Source organism: Paralichthys olivaceus, chromosome 3 (genome assembly GCF_024713975.1).
Source record: "Paralichthys olivaceus isolate ysfri-2021 chromosome 3, ASM2471397v2, whole genome shotgun sequence".
Taxonomy (NCBI): domain Eukaryota; kingdom Metazoa; phylum Chordata; class Actinopteri; order Pleuronectiformes; family Paralichthyidae; genus Paralichthys; species Paralichthys olivaceus.
The window spans coordinates 13,154,931-13,167,367 of record NC_091095.1 but is presented as its reverse complement, the minus strand read 5'-3'; positions in this window follow the sequence as shown (position 1 = coordinate 13,167,367).

Here is a 12,437-nt window from a genome sequence, read left to right as displayed (position 1 = left end):
GAGAAATATAAAATGCATTTTCTGTTATTAAATTGTTTTGGCAGTGACCCTGAACAAAGAGATTTAATCTATGAGAAGAGAGGGGGTGCTTTGTACCAAGTTTGGTATCATAGACAATTTTCCATCTGTTTCTTTGGCCGTAAGTGTCCTGCTGTATCTCGGCACATGTCAATTAAGTGTAAAAAGAATGTTTAAGAGTTAATAAATAAATATAAATAAAAGCCCCTCTTGTTCTCCTCCTGTAACATATTCTTGCTGACTCATCTTGCACTTTTGGGCATGTAGATAACACATCCAATCAAATTACATTATTCACTCAATCACTTTAAGGGAAAGGTAACAGGATTACAAAGAGATCCGAAAGGCTCTCCTTCTTCTATCCATCCATTAATGTGCAAATGTTTTGGTTTTAGACAAATAGGTGAAGGGAAATGAAATTGGAGCATTTGCCTGGAATCATCTTCCATCACATCCTCTGCTAAAACGAATGTAGAGTAAAAAATAAAATGCAAATGATATTAATAAAAGTAAAAAGCCTGAGTCCAGCTGGGAGGAGCAGAAAACCATAGTCTCTCTCTCTCTCTCATCTCCTCCATCCCCGTCACTCTCTCCTGGGGCTGCTCTACTAAGTGGAAGATTAATGCTGATATGATGTCCTGCCATCCCACTTAATGGACCTTGGCGTCATTATTTCCTGTTGTATGAGTAATCCAGGCCCAGGCTGGTGAGAGGTTGAGCAGCACACAAAGCATAAAACCAATTAAGCGTGGACGTTGAGACTTATTGTAATGAGTTCACATTACTGAGGAATTAATGTTTGCAGATGACTCACGGTCTGGTCTGAGGAAAACATGGCTGCTGCTCAACATAAAGACAAAAGTAGAAAAGAACACTTGTTTCAAGAGGAAAATAGAGTTATTGTGCTGAATGTGCGTGAGTCATGTCACATGAATCTAATTCCTCAAAATTCATAACATCCTGTCATCACAGGATGGACACAGTGGCTCACGAAAAAATACACGTGGTCACTTGATGTGGCGTTTATCAAAAAACATCCTTAGAAAACGTGACACACACACACACACACACACACACACACACCATCTCCATGACTTTAGAGTACATAACCTTGTCTTACATTGATTTCCTGGAGACTTACTCTAGCCTTAACCAGTTACTACTTGCCTAATCCTTACCCCAACTTTAACCTAACCTCAACACGTGTCTTCAACTTCAAGTTTATTGCTTTATGTTATACTAATACTTGATTTTTGTAACCCCACCAGGACCAGATCATACCTAACTCTCACTTTAACCTGATCACAATTCACATCTTACTCGTTGACCTCAAAACCTTAAGTTTCGCCTCTTTAGTGGCGTTAGAGAGCTTTGGTCCCCATGAGGTTCTGACAAGGTCAATGTTAATACTGGATAAAGTCCTAAAGATGTAACAAAAACAAATATACACACTCACACACACACACACACACACACACACACACACACACACAATGCTCAAGCTGTTCAGTGTCCTCATTTCTTTCCAGTGCTCCTGGGAATGTCCTGAGTCAGACCAGCCTTTGGTCGCGACCCCCGGCCACAGGAAAACACTCGCTGTCTCTGTGCGACCACACAAAAGGTGCAGTCACTGTGTTTGTGGGTAAGTACCATGGATTAATGAGAGATTAGCTTCGTAGTAAGTAAGCAACTTCTGTGTAGCATGCCTATGTAAGCACCCCCCCCTCCTCCTCAGTTTATCACCCCTTTCCATTCTTAGATGGTGCTGTCATTTTCTCACCATGCTGGCAGGTTGCTCAAACACTGGCCACAGTAAAGTGCTTAAACCGCCCAGCGACAAGGTCAGAATCACAGAATACCAAAGACGTACTGTAAGAGGGAGTTGCTCTTTGGCCCGTGCTCTCCACACGAACACCACTGTCCCCACACAATGGTGGTTCAGACCTATGGAGCAGGTCTTCTGAGTCATTCACTCCTTAAAAACACTATAATCCTCTGGATAATGAGCAGAGGCTTGGAAAACAGCAAGATCCTGCTTAATGGATAGATCTGCCAATAAAGACAGAGTGGTCAGAGGATCTGAGTGTTTTTAACCTGATACCGAATCCACTACTCTGAGCTTGTACTTTATACGAATCATCACCTGCTTAAATTATTGTTGGATCCTGACATAATTTTGTTGAGGCTTCATCATGCAAACATCCAAGTAAACCAAAGACAAGCTATATGTATATTTATGTATGTATGTATGGATCATATTATGTTCTGTATTGGGAGTTCTGTCTGGATGTTTGCCTGATGACAGGCTTGAAGGTGGAAATACAATATAATATAGAACTAGAGTGACACTCGGTGATGTAGAGCACATACCTACCGAGGCCCAATGGTCCCCTCATGAAACATTTATATTCACAAATCTGGATTTTTATTTAGATCTGCAACAAATTGAAGTTTCTTGGTCTGACCAGTAGTTTTTGCGTAAACCTTCTAAAATTAACACAAACAAATTGAAAACATAATAACGTAATACACTTATTAAAAACATACATGCGGATTATAGTTTGTGGACAGACTTTCATTTTCTTTAGATGCTGTTTTTTTAATCAACTTTCCAAAACAACCACAGTTACAATTTTTTTAAATCTTCAATACTCCTGAACTGCAGGTGGAACCCCTGTATTCAACACTTCATTTAAATCAAAGTCTGTTACTGTTATTACTAAAGAACTCTCATAATAGATTATTAATTTGATTATTAATACTGACGTATCAAAGGTCCAGTTTGTTGCGTTAGGAGAATTTCTTGGCAGAAATTAATATAATAATTTTAATCTTTTTTTTATTAGTTTATAATCACCTAAAAGTAAGAGCTGTTGTGTTTTTCTTAAATTAGAATAAGACTTTTATACTATATCTACCAGCTCCTCTTTCTTATGTTTTTACGGTAGCCTAGAATGCGCAAACCAAAAAATTAATTTGAGCACAGTGTGTGATTATTTACCACCACTTCGATATAAACATCAATAACAGATATTATCAACATATTTACAAAGGTAGAAGCTGTAATGTCTTTGTGTTTTAGTGGATAGTTTCTATTCATTTAATAAAAGAAGTAGTAAGATAAAAGTATTGTTTGTGAGTGTTTGAACTGCACTTGTTCTCTCAACATGACCTGGTGATGATAGATCTGGTGTGTTTACAGGGATGACAGCTGCCTCTCAATACTAAATATGACCATTCTCTTCCTTTCCTCTCCTGCTGATTTACAGTGATTTGTGGCCACAGGCCCAGTGGAGGCAATATTGCCCCCCCGGCTTCTTTACGTACCCGCCAATTGATTTACCAATCTTTTTCATTAGGGCCGGTGGAAATAAGACAAAGAAGAAGGGAGAACATAGTGTATGACAGCTGAACAGCAGCCACTGAGACCATGAACCTATTTGGTTGCGCTGGGCAACAGTCAGATAATGATGACGAGGCCTCTTGGAGCCAGCCGTTCCATTAGGTTTTGCTAATGCGGTCAGAGGAGGTTGGCGCGGCTCATCCGCCTTCATATCCACTTTCAGAGATGCTCACTCATGCTGGCCACTGGATTCAGATGATCTCTTGCTTCTCTTTTTGCTCTCTCTATTGTCTTGCTTATGCTGTTAACTTCTTTTTCTACTCTCTCTATCATTTTCTCTTCATCTTCTCAATCCTCCTGTCTTTATTCCTCTCCTCTTTTTTGGAGTACATCTATTTAGCGTTGCTGTCTTAGATTAGTTTGTGGTTTTCTTACGGCATCGTCACAGTGAGTTGCACAAGACTAAAGGGTACACACTGTCTCTGAGTTATTACGCTGCGGGGTTTGCGGTAGATTCGCACTTTTGCAACAGAGAATTCCTCGAAGCTTATTTTTAAATCTTGCTTCTCTGATGCTATATATGCATGTCACTGCAGCTTGTGTGGCAAACTGGGAACTCTGGCCTTGTGAAAGAGAGGGAGTGTGTGTGTTGTGGCCGACTATGAGAACTGTGTGAACTGTACATTCAGTGGGTGGGACTCAGAAATTCATGAATGGAGACATGGATGTGCTTGTGCATGAATGTGGCAACCACCTTCTGCATCCTGCTGGGAATGTAATAAGTGCAGCGGGTCTTACCTAATACTTTCCTCTGTCCGTCCATTTTTATCTATCCATCTATCTATCTATCTATCTATCTATCTATCTATCTATCCATCTATCTATCCATTCATTCCTCTATTAACCACAAGTTACATAGTGATGTTTTACTGTATACATTGCAGATGAAAATCTACCTGACACAGGTGCAGATTGTGTTCAAGGACGAGGTTATGTTATTCAGTTTCATTGAAGTTACGCACCAAATGGCAACAGAAAAACATGATCCATTACATGTCACCAATACAAACAGTGGAAGGAAAATACAGCTAAGCGCCTAGCAGTGTGTTTTTCCTTCATCATACATCGTTTACCCAGGAAGTTATTGCAGAGACGGACAAGGCCTTGACATATGATGACAAAGAATAATAGATACCAAGTTTACGGTTTTCTTTATCTATGGTGAGAGCGATTAGGTGACCAAGATGAAACCTCCAGTTACCTTGAATAAAATTTATTTGGGTTTGAAAATTGTTGGAAACATTATCCATCATGTAAAAACACAAGTAAACAAAATAAATAATATACGTCTACATATTCTAAGGTTTTTCTCCGTCTTTCTCAAAATTTACACCTTGAGTCAACACCATGTCCGACCTCCCCACTAATCGTCATTCACCACCTCATACCTGTGCATCTCCACCAGAGCAACCCTGATTTCTCCCAGTACGAGCAGGCCATTCCACTCTCCGCCTCTAGTTCCCTGTCATGTTTCTATCTGCCCGGCTCGTGCATCACAATGGACGCCTGTGCCTGCTGACCTTCTCCCTCACAAAGCACCCCCCCTCCCCCCTAAGCTGAGCGGGAAGTGGCGTCTCTGCCAGCCTAATAAATACAAAAACAAATTGCAGCAGGTTAGAAGTATGCAGCGTGGGCTGGAGCTGTTAATGTAATGAACTTGGCTTCATGGAAATACGAGGCAATTAAACTCCCACGGTGCCTCCCTCTGGCCCAGACAGACAGACCGAAGGTGGGGCGTTAGAGACCCAGGAGTGAGTGACTGTGTGAGAGAGAGAGAGAGAGAAAGAGAGAGAGAGGGAGAGAAGGGGGAGAGAGAGTTGGGGGCTGAAAGAGAGAATAGAGCCATTTAACAGGCTCACAGGAGTAGGAAGTGTGCAGGCTGTGATTGAGCTTAAACACCAATTAGTCATGAGGCTGTCTCGTCCGGAGGTCACGTTGGGCCCACAGGAGCACCGTTCAACCATTGCTCACCCTCCTGCTGTTTGTTTTGCTTGTTTGCCGTCCTGATTGGCCTGATTGCTGACTGATTGCCAGCCAGGTTTAGGTCATTCAGAAGGGGAAAGAGAAACAGGAATGACAGAGCTGGTTGTACCTACAACACAATGTCTGATCATTGTAGTCTGATGATTCTTCTTGCAAACAGAAGGATTGTACTGGGATCAATCTTCTACCGTCTGTTGAAAGAAAAACTCTTGACACTGCTGCCTCAGTTAGTGTTCTTATTGCAGTCTCCAGTTGATTTAAAAACCAAGTACTTATTTTTTAATGGCATTCTGGGACATGTAGGGCTTCACTTTCTTAAGCACAGCCGACTAGGTTGAGGCAAAGTGAAAGAAAAGTTTAATAACTTTAACTAATTGGAAAATAGTTATCTAATCTATTGAACATTACATTGTGGTAATATACATAGTAGTATTTATTTAGAAAAATACAAATTTACAAGGCACACTTGAAACTGACATGCATGCAGTATGATTCTTATCATTTTGCGTGTAGGAGTAGTTTGATTACCACCACTCTGTCAATTCAATTTGAAGTATAGACGTAAATAAAGACTGGTGGCACATGTCCACTTCCTCCCACTCTTCAGAAATAAAGCCAAAATATCCTGGATACAAACACTACCATCTTTCGCCAATGACATAACTTGGAGCCGGAGTCTGCACAGTAGTGAGCTGGGGGGGGTGGAGCTGCAGTACTGAGGTCTTACGAATACTCCATGTCCGTCAATCATGATGTTTTACCACATTTTATAGTATTAAATAACTGAAAAATAAACACTTGAACACAAAACAGTGTGCTAAGAACTACCTTAAATGACAGAAACTATTTTTGATGTTTATTTGACTTTGATGTTTTTGCTTGATCCGTGTCCCATCCACTAAAATGGAGAAGGTGGGTCTTATGTCCGACACCGTAGCCAGCCACCAGGGGGCGATCGAGAATTCTTGGCTTGACTTTTGGGGAGCCGTCATGTCATCTTCATATCCAGATAATGATTTGAAGCCAGAAGCCAGGTAGCTTAGCTTACATTCTGTAAAGAGTGGTAACAGAGGAAAACAGCTAGCATAGCTTTATACTAGCTTTGCCTAACTAAATCAGCATGTTTACCAAAACATTAGACCATTCTTTTAACATGTTTTCGATCAACATGAGATCACAACTGGACAACACAAACAACCGCATGACACGAACAGAGAAACTCTCATGTAGACCTCTGATCTACTCGGCTCAAAGCTTAAATCTAGAACCAGAATCAAATGTGAGATGTTGATCTGGTCCAATCAGACAGGCCCGATCCCAGGGCTTTGGCCACATCTGGTTTGTAATTGGACGTGCTGCTGTTAGGATGATGCAGAGGGTTGAATGGGCTGTTGAAGGCTTTGTTGTCCTCCATCCAGCCAGCTGGAGGAGGTTTATGAGGGAAGTCCAATATCTGCTCCTGGCTCATCACAGCGTGGCTGCTGCAGCGTGGCATCTGCCTCCTGAGCCACGCTGCCTGAGTTATTCTATATCACTCTCTCTCTTCTGTGTGCAGTCTTTGTTTGTTAGGAATATAAATATTGGCTGGCATTTGCCAGATGTACAAGAGAGGGAGAAAGGAGGAGGGGCTAAATAATTAAAATTCTGGTGAACCCTCAGGAAGTAATCAGAACCAGGACACACAGGAGAGAGAGGCGAATGGTTTCCGTCTGCTTCTGTTTGCGCCTGAGCTGAGTTTTGTGTGAAATGAGACTTTTTTTCTGCCACATGGCCCACTCTATTTCTTTATTGGTCTCTGTGGATATCTCAGTCCTGGCCCACAGCTTATCGATGTCACCGCTTTCACAATATCAGCACGGGGCATTAACCCGATCTCCCTGCACAACAAAAAACATCTGTGCTGCTGGTTGTCATAAAGCCGGCTGACCACCTCAGTGAGAGACTGTACTCATGAAAGCTCTTTGGTTTGAATGAGCTCAAAACATCTGCCGGCTTTGAAGCTACCAGGAAGCCGTGCTCTCACTCAGCACTGATAACACTCAGACCTTATAGCCAGAAACTCACATCCATCTGCTTGCTGCAAGCAGGAAATGAAGAAAATGTGATGAAATGAGTGAGGAAAGCAAAGAGTGTGAAGTTAGAACCAGTGTACAATGTGGCGTGTGAACATGGTTTGCATCAACTGTGGACTGAGAGTGATGACTTAGTTTCTATGTAATGCCACAGTGAAGCTACAGTATGCAATAATACAGACGCTACAGTTACCCAGTTACACGTATAAAATGCAGTGGAGAGAGGTTTGGAAAACTTGGTTAAATGTAGTGCTGGTGTTAGATAGAGGGCTGCATCAGATGATAGTTAAAATAGCAACAGATGGCAAAGATTATTTTTTCTTCTTAATTCTTTTGTGATTCTAAATGTTGGCAGAGACAGTGCAGTCCCTGAGCAGTGAGATCAATATATTACAAATACTGAGGATGGTTTTATACAGGAAATATTAAACAAGATCCAGGAATGCTGTCTTTAGTACAGTGCCCCTAACTCACTCCATTTTAAAATCCACATTACCCTTATGATGTAGAGCGGCTAAGTTATTTTCACCTATCGTTATTTTTTTTAACGTTTAAATTGAATTCAGATTCACAGTGGTGCAGTTGTCGGCACTCACTCGCAGCCAGAAGGTTCTTGGTCCGTCTGGGGTCTTTCTGTGTGGTGTTTGCATGTGCTCCCAGTGTCAGTGAGGCTTTTCTCCATGTTCTCTGGCTTCGTCCCTCAGTCTGAAGAAGTGCAGATTGGGGAAAGGTTGTTGTCTTTCTACTTTGACCCTGTGATACACTGGCGACCTGTCAGGGGTGTACCCCGCCTCTCTCCCAATGTCATCTGGGATTGGCTCCCCTGCAACGGTTACAGGGTAAGCGGGGAGATAATGGATCGATGGATGAAGTCAGATTTTGAGAGAGAAGAAACTGAGCCTTAATTAAAGGCATTTGATGACCACAGTTTGTGTCTTTAATAGATTCTATGACAGTCACACAATATACACATTACTTCATCATTACGACATGATACAACATGGTAAGAGCAGAAATCATACTCTGTATATTGAAATCATCATCTCTCCTCAGGAGATATGAGATGTATTTTAAAGTACAACTCAGGCCAATGGTGACACTCCCCTCTTCTTATGGCTGAATCCCAGATGAGAATGCGTTGAGGACCTGACAGCAATCGATTCATCATCCCTCACAGGTCATCCATCACCAGCGACAGGCGTTGAGCTGGGTGAAAGCTCAAGACTGGGCTCTGAGTGCCCCACTGGCTGCTCAGTCCAACATGTGCTTCAGAGAGCCTGTAAGCCAGTGATTTATCCACACTGAGCAGTGTCCACGTGTGGAGGTGATACATCGGTAAAACAGAAAATGGGCAGTGGTTATAGCATAGATCTATTGAAGTCATCCCACAGGCAGAGGGGTGCAACGTGAATCCATGGCAACAGAAATGAGTCACATTTTAAGGATTGAATTTGCTGGATTATGATTCAGATTCAGTCTGATTATCTGATTTAACTAACTTTTCATTTCAGAAATGAAAACGATAGAAGAAGATAAAAATATATTGGGAGCAGTAGCGGAGGTCTCAGCTGAGGAGCTTCTGTTCTCTTTCAGATATAAGTTGCAGGGAACGGTTTAGTGTGGTCTCTCTTGGTCATCACCAAACTTTTTAAGCAAAGTTCAGTAAATGTACATCGATCAGTTTTTAACCCTCCTCAGTTCTCTGCTGTCTGAACTGGAGATCTGTCTGAACAGATCACTTTTCCAACTGAACAATCCAACAACAACAAGATTCAAGCTCGCTTTTTTTAAATTTTATTCTTAACACATTAGCCTCTAGCACTTTTCATAACTACTGTATATGTATACACAGTGTGTGTCTCAGTTGTACTCCCACCTGTCTGACCATCCTCCCCTTTGATGCTGGGCAGTGGTGTGTCATCCAGATGTGGCGGCAGAGGAGAGAAGAGTTCACTTAGTCCCTGGGGATTTTCCCCCCTGAACCCCTCTGGGATGAGCAATATATCCGACGTGTGTGTGTGTGTCCACAGCTCCTCATCCTTTCATTCTTCTTTTACTCTCACTCCTTCATCTTACCTGCTGCTTCACTTCTATTCAGCAGTTATCGTAAGATCTACTGTACTGGATTAAACCTTCAGGATTCTCTCCTGTCTCCTTCACTTCACCATGTTTTTTTCTATGTGAACTCATTTGAAGTAAAATCTTGCTTCCCCATTTTTCAACAGCTCCTTTTTTTCCATCTCATAGCAGGAGGAGCACAGGTCTAGTTAATATTATCCATGATGCCCAGGGCTCTGTCTTGTGCTCACTATCTCACAGTTATGGCTCAATGAGACATGAAAATGTTCATATCACTAGTTTCACCTGTTCCTCTTCTGCTTTGACTAATCTAAATGTCTGTTGATGGTTGAATGACACAGAAAATGGTCTCCCAAAATATAAAAAAGGCATGTTATCCATCGCATTAGCACAGAGTGGATGAGCGAGCGTATTGAAAACCAACGTGCATGTGGCAGTTATGAGCTGAGCAGCAGATGACTCTATATGAAGCATGGGAAAGAAAAGAGTGAGAACTTTCATCTGGAGCCCTCCAGGCAGCATGTATCACCCACAATCCCTCTCTTTAACGGCTTACAGCAGAAAGCGCCGAGCTTTAGGGAACACATGTGTCTATTTTCACTCAAGAGTCAACCACCACCACGCCCGTGTGTGTGTGTTCTAGCTTGTATTTGAGTTACTTTTTCTCATTATATCTGGCAAACTATCGAGGGCAGCTGCAGAGAGGGTGCTCCGACGGTCACAGACGTTATTGATGCAACAAAAAAGTGCAGGACTGTAAAAACTGGAATTCTTCAGCAGCAGAAACAGGCCTCTAGCTACATGATCTGAGTCCTGTGTCAGCAAACCTCTGCCGAGCCTGAAGAGCCCGTGAGCAACCATCGTGAATCACACACTCTTACGTCTGCTGTTGGGAAAAAAAATCTGAAAGTTATCTTGGGATGCAGACATACAGAGAAACAGGACATTAGCAAGAATTTGGGAGTAATCAAATGTATATTTTTATTTAGAGAGTAAAATGAAATGATGCATATTCTGAAAATCATCAGTGTCATTTTTCATGGATGGCCATGCTGCTACCCTGCGTCTGAAGAGGCGAGCGCTGGTTCGGTCTGGAAACAGGATGTGGGCAGGAGAACTGGGCATCTGCCACATGCCATGGAGCCTCTGGAGCTCATTTGCATAGGTTATGTATGTGTGTGTCTGTGCGTGTTTGTATAAGAGTTTAGTTTGCATCTGGGTGTCCATGGAAATCCCTGTGTGCATGTGTGTCTGTGGTATTGTCAGTTTGTGTGTGCTCACTAATTTTGGTTCCATATCCCTAATTAGCGAATTGCTTGTATATAACAAGTGTTTATTGCGTGTCTGTGCGCACAAATGTGTGTCTGTGTATGCTCCCTCCCCCAGTTATTGCGTAGGATTCTTTTCCTGGCATCGCACCATGCATGGCATCCCCTCTGGCACTGTCTTCAGCCCACCCTGGAAAAGTCAAAGACAAGCAGCCAGGCTGTCTGTCTCCTTCAGTCTGTCATCGGCCTCACCTCTCGATCTTTCCGCTCCGGCAGTGTGCAGCTCAAAATCTAAACATGACGACGGTTAGGACACATGTACTAAAAATATATATACCCCATCATGTGCATGAATCTTACTCTGCAAGCTTTATAGGTCTTTTAACAAAAACAACCGTTCAGCAATGAATGGATAAAAAAACAACCCACTTGTTTACAGAACTGTAGACGCAGAATATCATGTGAGATCTGACTTGGAATCGACTGTTGAGAGTTACACGTCTCAAGTTTTTCAAACTCTGATATTTACCTCCGCCAAGGGGGTTACGTTTTCTTCTGGGATTTTTTGTTTGTCTGTTTGTGTCTTTGCAGTATTACACAAAAACTAGGACAGATTTGCAAATCTTGGTGGAAGGATGTGGTATGGGCCAGGGAGGATCCTATTAAATTTGGTCATGGATCTTAATCCAGGATTTTTATCTTTCTCTAACAATGTGATACAACGCGTTTTTCAACATTTTTGATTAGTTGATTTCTCAGAGAATAAATTATGGATCTTGATGAAAAAAATCAGGCAAAGACAAATCCAGATGTTGTGAATTTAAATGTGGTTTTACAAGGAGAGTTGGCGGAGGTATGTGCTCCTCTGAGTGCCTAGTGGCTTGAATATATATAGAGAGAGAGGGGATTTGATCTCAGCTACTTTATGTAAAATGAATAAACAAAAAAACACTATTGATGGATACATATTTTGCTTTATCTTATTTATCTGTCAGTACTTAAGGATCTGAAAGGCTTGCTGAAGGAGTTGTGGCCTTGGGGTGTTCCTGTCACAGTAGTGATTTTCAGCTTTTAACAGCTCATATTTTACTCAAGCTTTTCAAGTATAACTGAGACCTGAAGCATATTTTTACATTTCCAGGCTATTTATTTCTTTTCACATTGCATGTAGCTATAGTAACTCCATGTTGGGCTGTGGAGCCACAGACCTTTGTTGCATGTCTTTCTCCCATAATCATCATTCTACTGTCAAATCCATCTGTTAATCAGCAAAACACACGAGAAAAGATTGTTTCCTGGATGAAGGATTTGACTTGAGACATAGTTTAACAAGATATAAGACTTGACTGGGTACCGCCCCAAAAGACAACCCAGCTCTACCTGTCATATCCAGAGTTTTCTCACCACACAAGACTTCTAAAAAGGCTGACCGCTCCTCCATATGAAGTTGATGCCACTCTGGAATCAAGAATCTTTAAATCTTGGCACAAAGACAATGTCAAAGTATGTTCTCTCAGTAAACAAGGCCACACCATGCAAACAGTGTGTGACATTGTGTATAAGCTCCAACATAAAATTGTGAAAAATACTAAAACTCATTGTATGCAGTAAAAC